Source organism: Meles meles, unplaced genomic scaffold (assembly GCF_922984935.1).
Source record: "Meles meles unplaced genomic scaffold, mMelMel3.1 paternal haplotype, whole genome shotgun sequence".
NCBI lineage: Eukaryota > Metazoa > Chordata > Mammalia > Carnivora > Mustelidae > Meles > Meles meles.
In genome coordinates this window covers 484,168-497,425 of record NW_025721134.1, presented here as the reverse complement: position 1 = coordinate 497,425, position 13,258 = coordinate 484,168, and the positions used below count along the sequence as shown (strand labels likewise).

The 13,258-nt window shown below is 44.9% G+C and overlaps 1 pseudogene; it reads left to right on the top strand.

Annotated features, from left to right (window-relative positions):
* The first annotated feature begins 4,922 nt into the window (after window positions 1-4,922).
* LOC123936027 lies at window positions 4,923-5,005 on the top strand (annotated as a pseudogene).
* Window positions 5,006-13,258: the final 8,253 nt, after the last annotated feature.

Here is a 13,258-nt window from a genome sequence, read left to right as displayed (position 1 = left end):
CAGAGCAACACTTAGAAACAGTTCCTATTCAGTTTTCTCATTTTGTTTTGTTTTGGGTTTTTTTTGCTTTTTATTTTAAAACAATGTTAGACTCATAAGAAGTTGCAAAAATACTAGATCCATCTACCCTTTACCAAGGTTCCCCTGAGTTATAAGATCTTACATAATCACAGTAAATTATGAAAACCAGGAAACTGAAAATGGCACAGTATTACTAATTAAACTACAGACTGTATTCAGATTTCACCAATTGAGCACATAGATATGTTAATGTAAACACCATCCTAATCAGGATATCAAAGTGTTCTGTTCCCACAGTGAAAACCCTTTTCTACTCTTTCCTTTACTATCTCTAACCCCTGGCATTCAATGATCCATTACTATAATCTTGTAAATTTTTTTTAGAGAGAATGCACATGCTGTGAGCTGGGGGTGAGAGGGAAGAGGAACAAAGAGAGGGAATCTTAAACAGGCACCATGCCCAGAGCAGAGCCCATCACAAGGCTTGAGCTCATTATGAGATCATGACCTGAGCCAAAATCAAAGAGTCCAATAAAAATTAGAGCAGAAATAAATGAAATAAAGAATAGAAAAGCAATAAGAAAAAAAAATCATGAAACTAAAAGTTGGTTCTTTGAAAATATCAACAAAATTGATAGTTTCAGCTGGTGAAACTATCACCTAAAGGTGATAGTACCTTTAGGTACATGAACTAAGGAAAAAGAGAGAAGACTCAAATTACTAAAATCAGAAATGAAAATGGGGACACTATTACCAATTCTACAGATATAAAAAGGATTATAAGAGAGCAGAACAACTGTACCCCAACAAATTAAATAACCTATATGAAATGAACAGATTCCGAGAAACATAAAATCTACCAAGACTAAACCACAAAGAAATAAAAAATCTGAATAAACCTATAACTAGTAAGATATCAAATAAGTAATCAAATATCTCCCCAAAAAAGAAAAGCCCCAATTCAATGGCTTCACTGGTAAATTCCACCATTTAAAGAATACTAATCCTTCTCAATCTTTCCCAAAAAATTGAAGAGGAGAGAATTATTTCCATCTCATTTTATGAGGCCAGCATTACCCTGATGATATCAAAGCCAGACAAAAACACTACAGAAAAAACTACAGACCGTTATTCCTTACAAAATTGATGTAAATGTCCTCAACAAAATACTAGCACACAAAATTCAGTCACATATCAAAAGTATTATATATCATGACCAAGTGGAATTTATTCCTGGAATGCAAGGATGGTTCAACATATGAAAATCAATTGATATAATATGCCACATCAACAGAAAGAAAGAGAATACTACATGATTATCTCAGTGGATGCAGAAAAATCTTTTGACAAAAATCCACACCCTTTCATGATAAAAACACTGAACAAACTATGAGTAGAAGGAAACTACCTCCACATAATAAAAACTACACGTGAAAAACCCATAGAAAACATTATATTCAATGGTAAAAGACTGAAAGCTTTTCCTCTAAGATCAGAAACAGGACAAGGATGCCTGTTTTCACCATTTTTACTCAACATAATACTGGAAGTTCTAGCAAACAAATTAGGCAATAAAAATAAATACAAGGCTTCCAAAATGAAAAGGAAGAAGTGAAACCATCTCTGTTTGCAGATAATATAATCTTTTATGCAGAAAACCCTAAGGATTATAAACACACATACATACACTGTTAGAACTAATAAAGGAATTTAGCAAAGTAGCAGGATACAAAGTCAACATACAAAAATCATTTCCATTTCTATACACAAACAATGAACAATCTGAAAAGAAAATTACAAAATATTATTTACAATAACATGAAATCAAACATCAAAAAGAATGAAATACATAGGAATTAACAAAGGAGGCAAAAGACTTACACAATGAACTACACTGAGATATCACCTCACACCTGTCAACATGGCTAAAATCAAAAATGCAAGAAACAAGTGTTGGTGAAGATGTGGAGAAAAAGGAACCCTTGTGCACTGCTGGTGGGAATGTAAACTGGTGCAGCCACTTTGGAAACAGTATGGAGTTTTCTCAAAAAATTAAAAATTGAACTACCCTACAATCCAGTAATCATACTACTAGGTTTATACCCCCAAAATACAAAAACACTCATTCAAAGGGATGCTTGCACCCCATTGTTTATAGCAGCATTATCTACACTAGCGTAATTATAAAAGCAGCCCAAATACCCATCAATAGATGAACAGATAAAGTAGTGTATGTGGGGACGGCCTGGGTGGCTCAGTTGGTTAAGCCACTGCCTTTGGCTCAGGTCATGATCCCAGGGAGCCTGCTTGCTCCTCTCTCTCTGCCTGCCTCTCTGCCTCCTTGTGATCTCTGTCAAATAAATAAGTAAAATCTTTAAAAAAAAAAAAGAAAAGAAAAAAAGAAAGGATGCCCAACTTTTATATCAACTTTTGAATACCCAACTTTTGTATCAACACAAATGGAACTGAAGATTATACTGAGTGAAATAAGTCAAGCAGAGAGAGTCAATTATATGGTTTCATTTACTTGTGGACCATGAGGAATAACACGGAGGACACTGGGAGATGGAGAGGAGAAGTGAGTTGGGGGAAATCGGAGAGGGAGATGAACCATAAAAGACTGTGGATTCCGAGAAACAAACTGAGGGGTTTGGAGAGGAGGAGAGTGAGGGGCTGGGTGAGACTGGTGGTGGGTATTAAGGAAGCATGTATTGCATGGAGCACTGGGTGTGGTGCATAAAAAATGAATCTTGGAACACTGAAAAAAATAAAATTAAAAAAATAAAGAGACAGTGAGAGACACAAAACAAAACAAAACAAAACAAACAAAAAAAACCTATCCAAAGCAATGTGCAGATTCAAAGCAAACCCTACCAAAATTCCAATGACTTTTTTACAGAAAGAGCAAAACCCATTCTAAAATTCATATGAAATTATAGGGAACCCATATAACCAAAACAAAGATACAGTAATCAAAACAATGTGGTATTGGAATAAATACAGAAATATAGATTAATGAAACAGAATAGAAAGCCCAGAAATAAATCTTTGCATGTATGTCAAATTATTTTTTGGCAAGAGTGCCATGATCATTCAATGGGTAAAGGACAGTCTTTTTTTAAAATGATGTAGGAAAACTGGATATCTACACGCACAGAAATGAAATTGAACCCTTGCCTAACACCACACAAAAAAATTAATTTAAAATACATCAAGGATTTGAATGTGAGACCTAAAGTAATAAAATTCTTAGAAGAAAACATCAGACAAAAGCTTCATAACATTGGACTTGGCGATGATTTCTTGGATATGACACCGAAGACACAGGCAACAAAAGAGAAAATAGATTGGCCTTTATAAAAAAATGAAAGACTTTTCGACATCAAAAGATACTATCAGAAGAGTAAAAAGGCACACTACAAAATGAGATAAAGGATTTCCAAATTACATATCTGAAGAGGGACTAATATCCAGAACATATATTCAAGTAGAGTTAAAACAGTCCATCACACGGGTCCATCCTTTTCCAGATCCTTTGACTAGAGAGGACACGTTTTCCATGGGTTTTTTGGTGTGTCATTTGGCATTTCCAAATTTCAGGGTTCTCTAGTGCCCAGGCTAGGATATGAGGAGACGAGTGCGTGTGCGCGCCCCCCCCCCCCACATTCTTTTTTTTTTTTTTTTTAATTTGTTTATTTACAGCATAACAGTGTTCATTGTTTTGGCATCACACCCAGTGCTCCATGCAGTACGTGCCCTCCCTATTACCCAGCACCTGATTTCTCAACCTCCCCCCCCCCCCCCGCCCCTTCAAAACCCTCTGGTTGTTTTTCAGAGTCCATAGTCTCTCATGGTTCATCTCCCCTTCCAGTTTCCCTCAACTCCCTCTCCTCTCCATCTCCCCCCCTCCCCACAGAGCTCACCTCTGGGTCACTCCCGAATCACCAGGTCTCTAGCCCTCTGTCTTCTTTCCTCCACATTGTTGAGTCCGTATGCATTTTGCCCAGGGTTTGTAGTTGTAATTAGCGTGAGGAATAGGTGACACACATTTTCCCCATTTTTGTCTGGAAGCAGAAGCCCCCGTCCAGTTGAAATGGAAAGTAATGTGCTCAGGCATCAGGGTAAATTTAACCTTACAAACTGATGTTCACTGAGGTGATCTTGACCCATAGATTCTGAGGTACAAAGGGAGCAACAGCCGGCGGACTCCCTGATCCACAGACAGACGGCATCTCTGTTGTCTGGGGTTGCATTTGAGCGTAGGACTGCATCCCCTCCTGCTTCCCTACCAACAGAAGAGGGTCACTGGGTGTTGGTTTGGGTTGGTTGGTTTGTTCTTCCATCGCATGAGGGGAGAGTAAACGCTCACTGGCAGCCAGCTTCAGCGCCCAGACCAGCCTTTGGTGAGATGGCCGCTCGGCCGGGCAGTAAGCGGAACGAAAGGCGATAAGCAAGAGCAGAGCCCGCTCTCAGAGGAAGCAAGCCCCTTGGTCAGCGCCCATCTGCCAGAAAGCCCCAGTGGCATCGACCACGGCAGCCTGTCGCCCCCGGGTCTGATCACCACGCGCAGCCAACCCTGGGCGCGCTTCCGAGCGCGGCTAGGCCTCGGGGAGCCTCAGGTACGTGCAGCCAAGGCAGGGAAGGACCCCTCCTGAAAGGGCACCAGCGGCCTTGCTGAGCGCGGCAGACTCTGCTGGGAAGACGCAGGGTAGCAGCAGCTGCCTGTCTTCACTTGCCATACTGAGGAGATGCGGTTTCTCTTGTCTCTGCTTCAACAAGTGGGTTCGCGGTTCCACTGTTTATGTGTCTTAAAAGCCAACATTTTCAAGTGTGTTTTTGGTGTGGAAAATGATTATCCCACAATTGGCACGGCAAGGCATTTCCTTTGAAACTGAATTGCCAGCTTTGCGCAGTGGCAGTATCGTAGCCAATGAGGTTTATCCGAGGCGCGATTATTGCTAATTGAAACTGAATTGCCATGTGTACAGTTTTGCTGTTTAAGACAACACATCACCTGGCGGCTCCGGGAACAGAAGAGGAGCAAAGTGCCGAGCTTCTTCCAGAACCAGAGCGTCAGTCTCAGTTCTCGGTGATGTGGAGCGGTTTTGGGGGAGCACCAGGCGGAGAACACCGCCCGCTTCACGGGCTCAGCGGGCTCAGCACATGCGCAGACCCTGGGGGTGGGGCGTCCCTCCAGCACGGGCTCCTCCACACCCCCCCCCACCCCCGCTATGGAAAAGACCCCCACCCCCGCTATGGAAAAGAGCTCCCCAAAAGGGCTTCCTGCTCTGGCCACCCATAGCAAAGCTTACTCAGAGCAGAAGGGTGGAAAATGGCTGTTTCTTGAACCAAACCCCAGTGGAACCCAAAATCTGGGGGGCGGGGGGGGGGGACTGTGGCTATGCTTCTCGTTTTAGTCCCTCTAGGAGATGTTCCCGCTCCTCGCATACATTCTTGGTGGCTCTCCCCTTCCCTTCTTCAATCCTCGTGGCCTCAGAATGTTCTCCCGGGGGAAGTCGGTCGGTTTAGGCATTCAGCTTAAAAGTACAGACACTCATCAGTGAAAGATGTGTAGTCGGAGTATATGAGCCGCAAAATCAACTTCTTGTGTAGTGCTTGGTCCTCATTCCCCTAACGGTGAAGCCATGAACTCAGGATATTGGAGGATTTTTACTCAAAATGGATGGGTGGGTGGACGGATAGATGGTAGAGTGGGTGGATGAGTGGATAGATGATGAGATAAAAAATGAGAATGGCAGGGTCCATGGCCTCTCCAAGCCCCTGTTCAGTGAGTAGAATGAAAAGCCTACCAGCCATCCTGTCTTCTGTGTCCTGTAGGAAAACCCAGTTCCTCCGTGGCCCTGGCTCTGGCCTGACTCACTAATGCATAAGTAACAGGCAGGACTTGGAGTTCTCTCGCCCATACCTACACCTGGGTCTCTGCCTTGGCTGATACAAAAACACTGTGTCTTCCAGAAAGAAAGATAGTAATAGAAAAAGGCCCTAGGCTGAGAACCAAGACATAGAGCTATTCAGTTTCCAGGTCAATGTCAGCAAGCTTCCACTGCCCCATTATTATTTTAAAAGCGATTTAGCAAGAAAAAGAGAAGAAGAAGAAGGAGAAGAAGGAAGAAAAGGAAAGGTTAAAAAAAAGTGATTTAGCAGAATGGGAAAAAAAATTCTGTGTTTATGGGCCATACAACATGTCTTTCTATCCTAGCAGAAACAGAAACCTTGGTGTTTAGAACAGTGTGCCCTGCAGAGCTCCTTCATAACTCCTGGCTGGCATCTCTGCTTGCTTCTCAGCCCCAGGCACCTGCTGACTTACAGAGCCCCAGGTTCCCAGTGGGTGGGAGCTGGACTGGGGTCTGGGACCTGCTCCCAGGCCCCACACCTGAGGTCAGTGTTACTGGCCTGTTAGCCAGCAGGACCACAGATGGAAGCAGCACACAGAAGGCAGAGTCTACTCTGCCCTTCCTAGTTCACCAAGAAGCTCCACAGGAGCCAATCTGGCTCCTCCCCCAGATGCTTCCCAGCGAATGTTCCTTTGCTGGCTGGCCCACATCTTCAGGGACACGCTTGCTGTCTCTGTGCTGGCAGGTGACATGGGCATGGGTCCCGGGGGGAGGCCTGCTTGGAAGGGACTCCACACATCTGCCTCCTGTTCCTTCTTCCTCTTTTCAACAGTTCTCCAGCTTTATTCTCTGTCTTAATTCTCTGGTCCTAAACTCTTCCCTCTTCAGCTTTGGCAAGTCTGCTGGCTTGTGGGCAGTGGGGAAATCTTCCCTCCCCATCTGCTCTGCCCACCCCCTCCACACCCCAGCATGACCTCAGACCTGCTGAGATCCAGCTTCTTCCCTGTGGGCAGCACCTGGGCCAGGTCCCACTTAAATTCCATCCCTGACACTTCCCTTTAAAGAGCAGGTAGTTGTTTTCTTCCTCTGATCCCCAGAGCAAAGATGCTGCTCCTCACCTTTTCTGGGCCCCCATGGAGGACCCAGAACTGAAAAAAGAAAAATCTGCCCAGCCTCACCCTCTGCCTGCCCTGTCCCCGCTACAGGAACCCCTAGCCACATGTGGCTCTGTACATTTACATTTTCAGCTACTAAAATGACAGAAAACTTAAAATTCAGTACTGCAGTCACATTAGCCACTTTCTGGTAGCTACCTGCCATTTGTGGCTACTATATGAGACCATGCAGAACAACATTGCTGTCATCATAGAATTTTCTCCAGGTCAGCCCTGCTCAACACAGTCCTAACCATTCTAGTCTGAACCATCATGCCTCAATTTCCTTCTACAGCTCTTTCTGAGAAGACTTAAGCACTAAATGTGAGTCAAAGACCTCCCAAGTCCCTGGACATGAATCTCATGTCGAAATTTGAAGCAGTCAGCTTCCCTGCTGTCCCGCTGTCCATACCTCAGGACCATCCAGTGACCCCATTCCCAGCGTGCCCTACACCAGGAACACAAGGCCTCAGGGCAGGTGGAAACAAACCAGACCTCAATGTTACCGCAAAGGGGAGCCAGCTTGTCTCGTCCTCGAGGACAGTCATTGCAAGCAAGACACATGCTCTGAGAATTCTTCCAGTTGATATAGGCTGGGATCAGAGACTGCCTCTGCTTGCCAGCCCACCGAACTGGTCAGGAAAAACAACTACCAGGCTGGTTCCACTTGCACTGTTGGGGGCCCTCTTGGCTCCATGAACATGTCCCCCACTCAGCCACACGCTCAGCAGCCCTTGAAGACCTGAGTCCCCTTGCGCACAGCACAGGTGACAAAAGAAGCACTGCTCTTCCCTGTCCTCTCAGCACCAAGTGTCCAGAAGGTAAGGCAAGACCAGCCTGCAAGGCAAAGGAGAGATGGCTTCCCTTCTTAGAGAACAGAAGGGGACCAGCTGTCTGCAAATGCAGGAACCTACCAAGTGGATGTGGCCCTTAATTCCCTTGCACATCTTCCCTTGGTGGCTTTAGGAGCCACAGAACTTTCCCACCTGCTTTGCTTCTTGCCCTGAGATCTCATCTGGATCTTCTCACTCGTAGGCATCTCTGCATCACTTTGCCCTTAAATGTTGGGTTTCCTGCCTTTCTGCCTAGACCCTGTCTCTTCGTTCATTCATTTTTGTTGATCACTTTGCATTTGCTGTTGCCCACATGTGTTCTCTGTATCGCTGCATGGTCTGGGGGCCTGGACTCCACACACCACATTACTGCTGCCCTCGTCCTCGGGCCTGCTGCTGAGTCAGCTCATGGAAATATCAGGAGGTGGGAGGGCCAGAGGAGAAAGAGTGAGGGGCGTTGTAACCCTTTCCTTCCTCCCCTCCTCTGCAGTCTTGCTGATAATCTAGTAGGTCCTCATCTTTCTCAGTCCCTCACATTTGTCATGGCCACCAGGCTGTGGTCACACTGTTCCCTCCCCTTTGTCCTATCTGGCTCAGAGGGCAGAATGACTCCTGTTGCTTTTGTCTGGGTACTTCATCATCCCTTAGTGGTTCTCTCAGCCTTGCCCGCACCTATATAAATAACCTTTTCTTTAAACTCTGTCCTTTTAACTCTTCTTCCTGGACCCCTTGTGTTCTGCCAGCACCCAGAATGATCTATCACCCTTCTCCATTTGGAGCAGGTTCTGCTTATCACATAGTGACACAACACAATAGTTACAGAAGTCTGTGTTACTTCTCACAGTTCTGGCTCTTGACTCAACCCAGCTAGGTGGTTCTCATTCCAGGTCTCTCATGAGGCTATGGTCAGTGATGGCCCAGGTTGGAGCCACCTCCAAAGGCTTTCTCACTTGCATGGTCCAGCTATCAGTTAGTACCTTGGCTGGGAAACCTACCAAAGACCTTCCCACTTGGTCGTGGCTTCCCCATAGCATGGGAGCTGGATTCTGAAGGCAAGAGACATGATGGAAGTTGAATTGTCTTAGGACCTGGTCTTAAAAGTCACATGGCATGGCTTTTACTGCATTGTATTTATTGGAAGCTAGTCACTAAGGCAAGTCCATATTCACGATAGGAACTGTGTTAAAGAATTTGTGGACATATTTTTAAAATCAGCACAGATGGTACAGTCCAAATCTTATACCTTCTCCGCCCATAGCCACTTTGATCTATGTCCTCCACACCCTCTTGGGTCCCCAAAGCAGAAATGAGAGTGTCTCTCCAGACCCTTCTCTTTTCATCCTAGAGACATTGAGCACTGATTGACTACCTCCCAAATTTCTCTCAAATGCCTCAGCTCCCTTCCATCCCTCACTCACCACTGCTGCTGGACCTCCATCATATCTATCATGTCTTTTGGATCACTGTTGACCTCCCTCCTCCTTCCCAGAGGTATTTGTGTCACCAGTGGAATGCACCGAAGACCACCCCATGGCCCTTCACTTTCCTGAGTAAAGAGGGGGAAGGACTGGAGAGGGAAAGGACTTTGTCCAAAATCACACAACTAACCAGAGGCAGAGGCAAGCTGGAACTCAGACTTGCTGCACATGAGGGCTGGGCACGTTCCAGCACCTTCCCTGCTTGAGGGTAAATCTTTGGATGTTCTTGGAAGGCATTCTCCCACCAGAAGCCTGGGGCAGTCTCTCTATCTCTACATCTCAGGCCCAAAATATGGTCTCTATTCACAAAGAAATTGTTGCTAGAGGAATAAATAAATGGCTACTTTTATTATTTTCCTTATTCCAATGTACCAATTTACCATTTAAATAGGCATTTCCAGATTTCTGAGTGTCATCCTCTCATGAAGGAACTATTCTTGATCTTAAGGAACTTCCATTCTAAAATTAAACAAGACAGACAGAGTAGATAGACACACAGAGAGAGACACTATGCTTTTCTTTTTTTGGTAAGGGCTGGGGGGAGCGCAGAGAAAGGAGAGAAAATCGAAGAGGACAGAGAAAGATCAGCACTGTTTGGTGGATGGAAATAGCATGAGAGACAACATAGAACTTGATGGGATCTGGCCCCCAAGAGAAAGGATTTCGAAGCTGCGCAACTGTTTATTTATTTTTGCATATGGGATCAGCCATTTTATGCGACTGATAAAATCAAGGACAATTAGACCAAATTGTGCTTTAATTTTGGATTGAAAGTGTGATTCTTCCACAGAGAACTCCCTCCTACAGCATCTGAAATTACTAACTAGCTGCGGAAGGCACGTGGAGCCATCAGCCCGGGTAAGTGTGAGCTTATTGCTTGTCAAAAATGTAGACACTGATAAGATCCGGTGCTCCTGCAGGGGCATTAGAAAGTCTAGACAAGATGCAAATTAAGGTTGCACTTTGGGGAACATTATTTAAAACATTTGCTTGTTTACAGTTTATTCGACTTTGGAACTGAGGAAGACCCCAGAACCCCTGAAGTACCTCGGCTGCTAGTTTGGGTTGGGGAGCAATTGGGGCGGAGGAGGAGTAGGTAGGACACATTCGATTTCATTCTTCAAAATGTGCTCAGCCTCCCCTAAGCCATAAAGAAAAAATTCATCACCTTTCTTCTCTTTTCTACCTCTCCTTCCTTTGCCAACCTGGTCCATAGAAGCATAACATCCATGTTAAAAGTTTAAACCCGTTGAGGCCATAGATGCGGAGTGGGACCCCTCCTGACCTTACTTACCATTCAGCAGGACCTGGACAGCTGAGTTCTCTGAGCTTGGGGACCACATCTGCTAGGTGCTGGTAGTGATGGCATCTACCTTGCAGGGTATTGACGGATTAATGAGCTGACGTGTGTGGAGGCATTAGCACTATGCCTGACACAAAGCCAGAGTTCAAACGATGCTTGGCATCACTATTGTGTTTGTGAGTTTATGACCATCATCATACAGCCTGTCATGCTTCTAGGTCTTCCTCCTGGTGCCCGCTAACTATTGCTTGAGAGGTTTCCTTCTTCTCTTGGTTGACCTTTCCTTTGGAAGTTTCTATCCCTGTTGGGATGCTGGGCCAGGATGGGTATTCTCACTGTGAGGAGTGTGGTACTCCATACATGTCCCTGTTTGGGCCCCCTTGGCCAGACAGAGATGAGAACAAGACTTTTCCCAGGTACAGCAGGGCTGGGTCCAGCCAGGGTCAGGAAAGTGTTGGTCAGAGTTCATCACTGGCCTTCTTCCCCTAGGCAGCAAGCTCTGAGCTCCTTGGTTAGGAAATCTTAATGGTGGAATGTAAAGCTTGCCACTTCCTGGAAGGGCTCAGGAATCTTGAAGGGACTGTGTAATGAGAGACGACCCAGCTGGGGGACACATGGGCAGGCCTTCAAAACCTTCCCTCTAAGCTCTAGGTTGGTTTTGGCCTTGGAAATTATGGCACTGCCCAATATCACAAAGCCCAATATCATCCAGGCCTTGCCTTCTATCCTTTTTGAGCCGTCTTTGACTCTCCCTCCTTCAGTTGAACCTGGATTTCTCTTTCCTTCAGGGGAGAGAGCAGCAGAGGCTGAGCAGGCTCTTGGTGAGGACAGGACTTTTGTGGGCAAATGGGACTGGATGGAGGAGCAAAAGGAAGACCCATTGAAGGACTTGCTGTCACCCCATCAGAAAGTTCCTGGAAGAAGCATTCCTTTGAGTAACACTACAGGGCATAGTTTCTGCCCTGAGGGGCTCATGAGGGGTGGGAGAGAGGGATTACTGGAAATGTGAGAGAGAAGCGCAAGGCATGCTGTAAGCCACAGGAGGGGTCAGTGAAGGCTCTCAAGAGAAGGAAAGTTCTGGACAAGGATATCACTTACCTGCTCACAGGTAAGTGAGCATGAGTTAGGGGTTACCCAGGTTACAGGTTGGTAGAAGGACAGTCTGGTATGGGTGTGTGTGTGTGTGTGTGTGTGTGTGTGTGTGTGTGTGCTGTAGTACTATGATCTATTTAGGGTGGCTGAAGGTGCAGTTGTGAAGGGAAGAATGTTAGGAAGTGGAGAGGTGGGCAAGGGCTATATCATGGTAGCCGTTAAAGGTCAATGTTACAGAATTGGGATTTTCTCAAGTTGGTGATTGGAAGCCCCTGGAGACACTGAGACAGGTGAGTGCTACAGTAGGACTGCATTTTTGACCAACTAAGACTGCCTTTGTCCCAGCAACACAGGCTTGGATCTCGGAGGGTCACACACCCAGCTGCTCTATTTCTGCTTTGGTAAATTGAGACCCGAGACAACAATTGTTTGTCCCTGCCTTTGCTTAGCAATTGAAGCAAAACAAACTAGTCTCCTATGCCTTAGAGGCCCTTGAAAATGTATTTTTATTTTTTATCAGAGTAGTATATGTATATATATATAGGCTTAAAAACTCAAAGATGACTACGAAGCATAAATAGAAAACAGCTGTCACTGACCCATGTGTCTCCCTCCTAATTCTCATTCTTCAAAGACACTGTCTTCTGATATTTACCTCCATATTTGCAGGCAGCATTCATGGAATGCTTTTTCTTCAGTTTTAGACTTACTCCCATATATATACCATTGCCTCCTCTCCATTTTCTCGATATAGTTACATTACTGCTGTTAGCTAAATCAGTGGCTGCTTTAATGTTTTCAGCACAGCTGAGCCACCTGATACACCAGAACGTTTTTTTCAGTTTGCTTTTTGTCCTTCCTGGCATGAGTAATTGTCAGTTTGCTTTGTTTTTTAAGGAAACTATTGATGACTCATTCTAAAACTCTCCAACAGAGCCCCAAATCTCCTTTCATACCTTTGAATACAGCAAACCTTCTATAGGATTTCCCTCCTCCCTTTTTTTTCTGAGACATTCCTCCTGGACCCTCCCTCTCCTGTTCCAGGTAGGAGATGCTGCTTTCCAGACAGCTGCCCAGCTGGGTGGGAGTCAGTGGCGTGGGGTGCAGGGAGTACAGCTTCTTTTCACTCTCAGATTGGAAAAATCCATTTGCTTTCAGAGGCCCTTTTGGGAACCATCTGGGGACCCTGCTTCTTCAGAAAGAAGAAGCTATAGAAAACGTTAAAAAAAAAAAAGCAGAATAATTTTTTATTTTCCTTGTATTTACACTAAAAACTCTCGCAAAACCGAATCCCCTCTTTGGTTTTAAATCCACTAAAGCCTCTATTTTGCCCATCTGATTTATACAATGGCATATAAGAAATGCAGATATTATTACTTCCAGGTGCACACACAGTAATTTAACTAAATGCTATCAAAGCCTTTCTAAGTAAAAAGGCCTCCTGGGCTTGTTTTAGTGAATAGATAAAGCTAATTTGTAATTAGTACATTTAGTTGTTAATATGCAAATGAGGCCTGCTGTT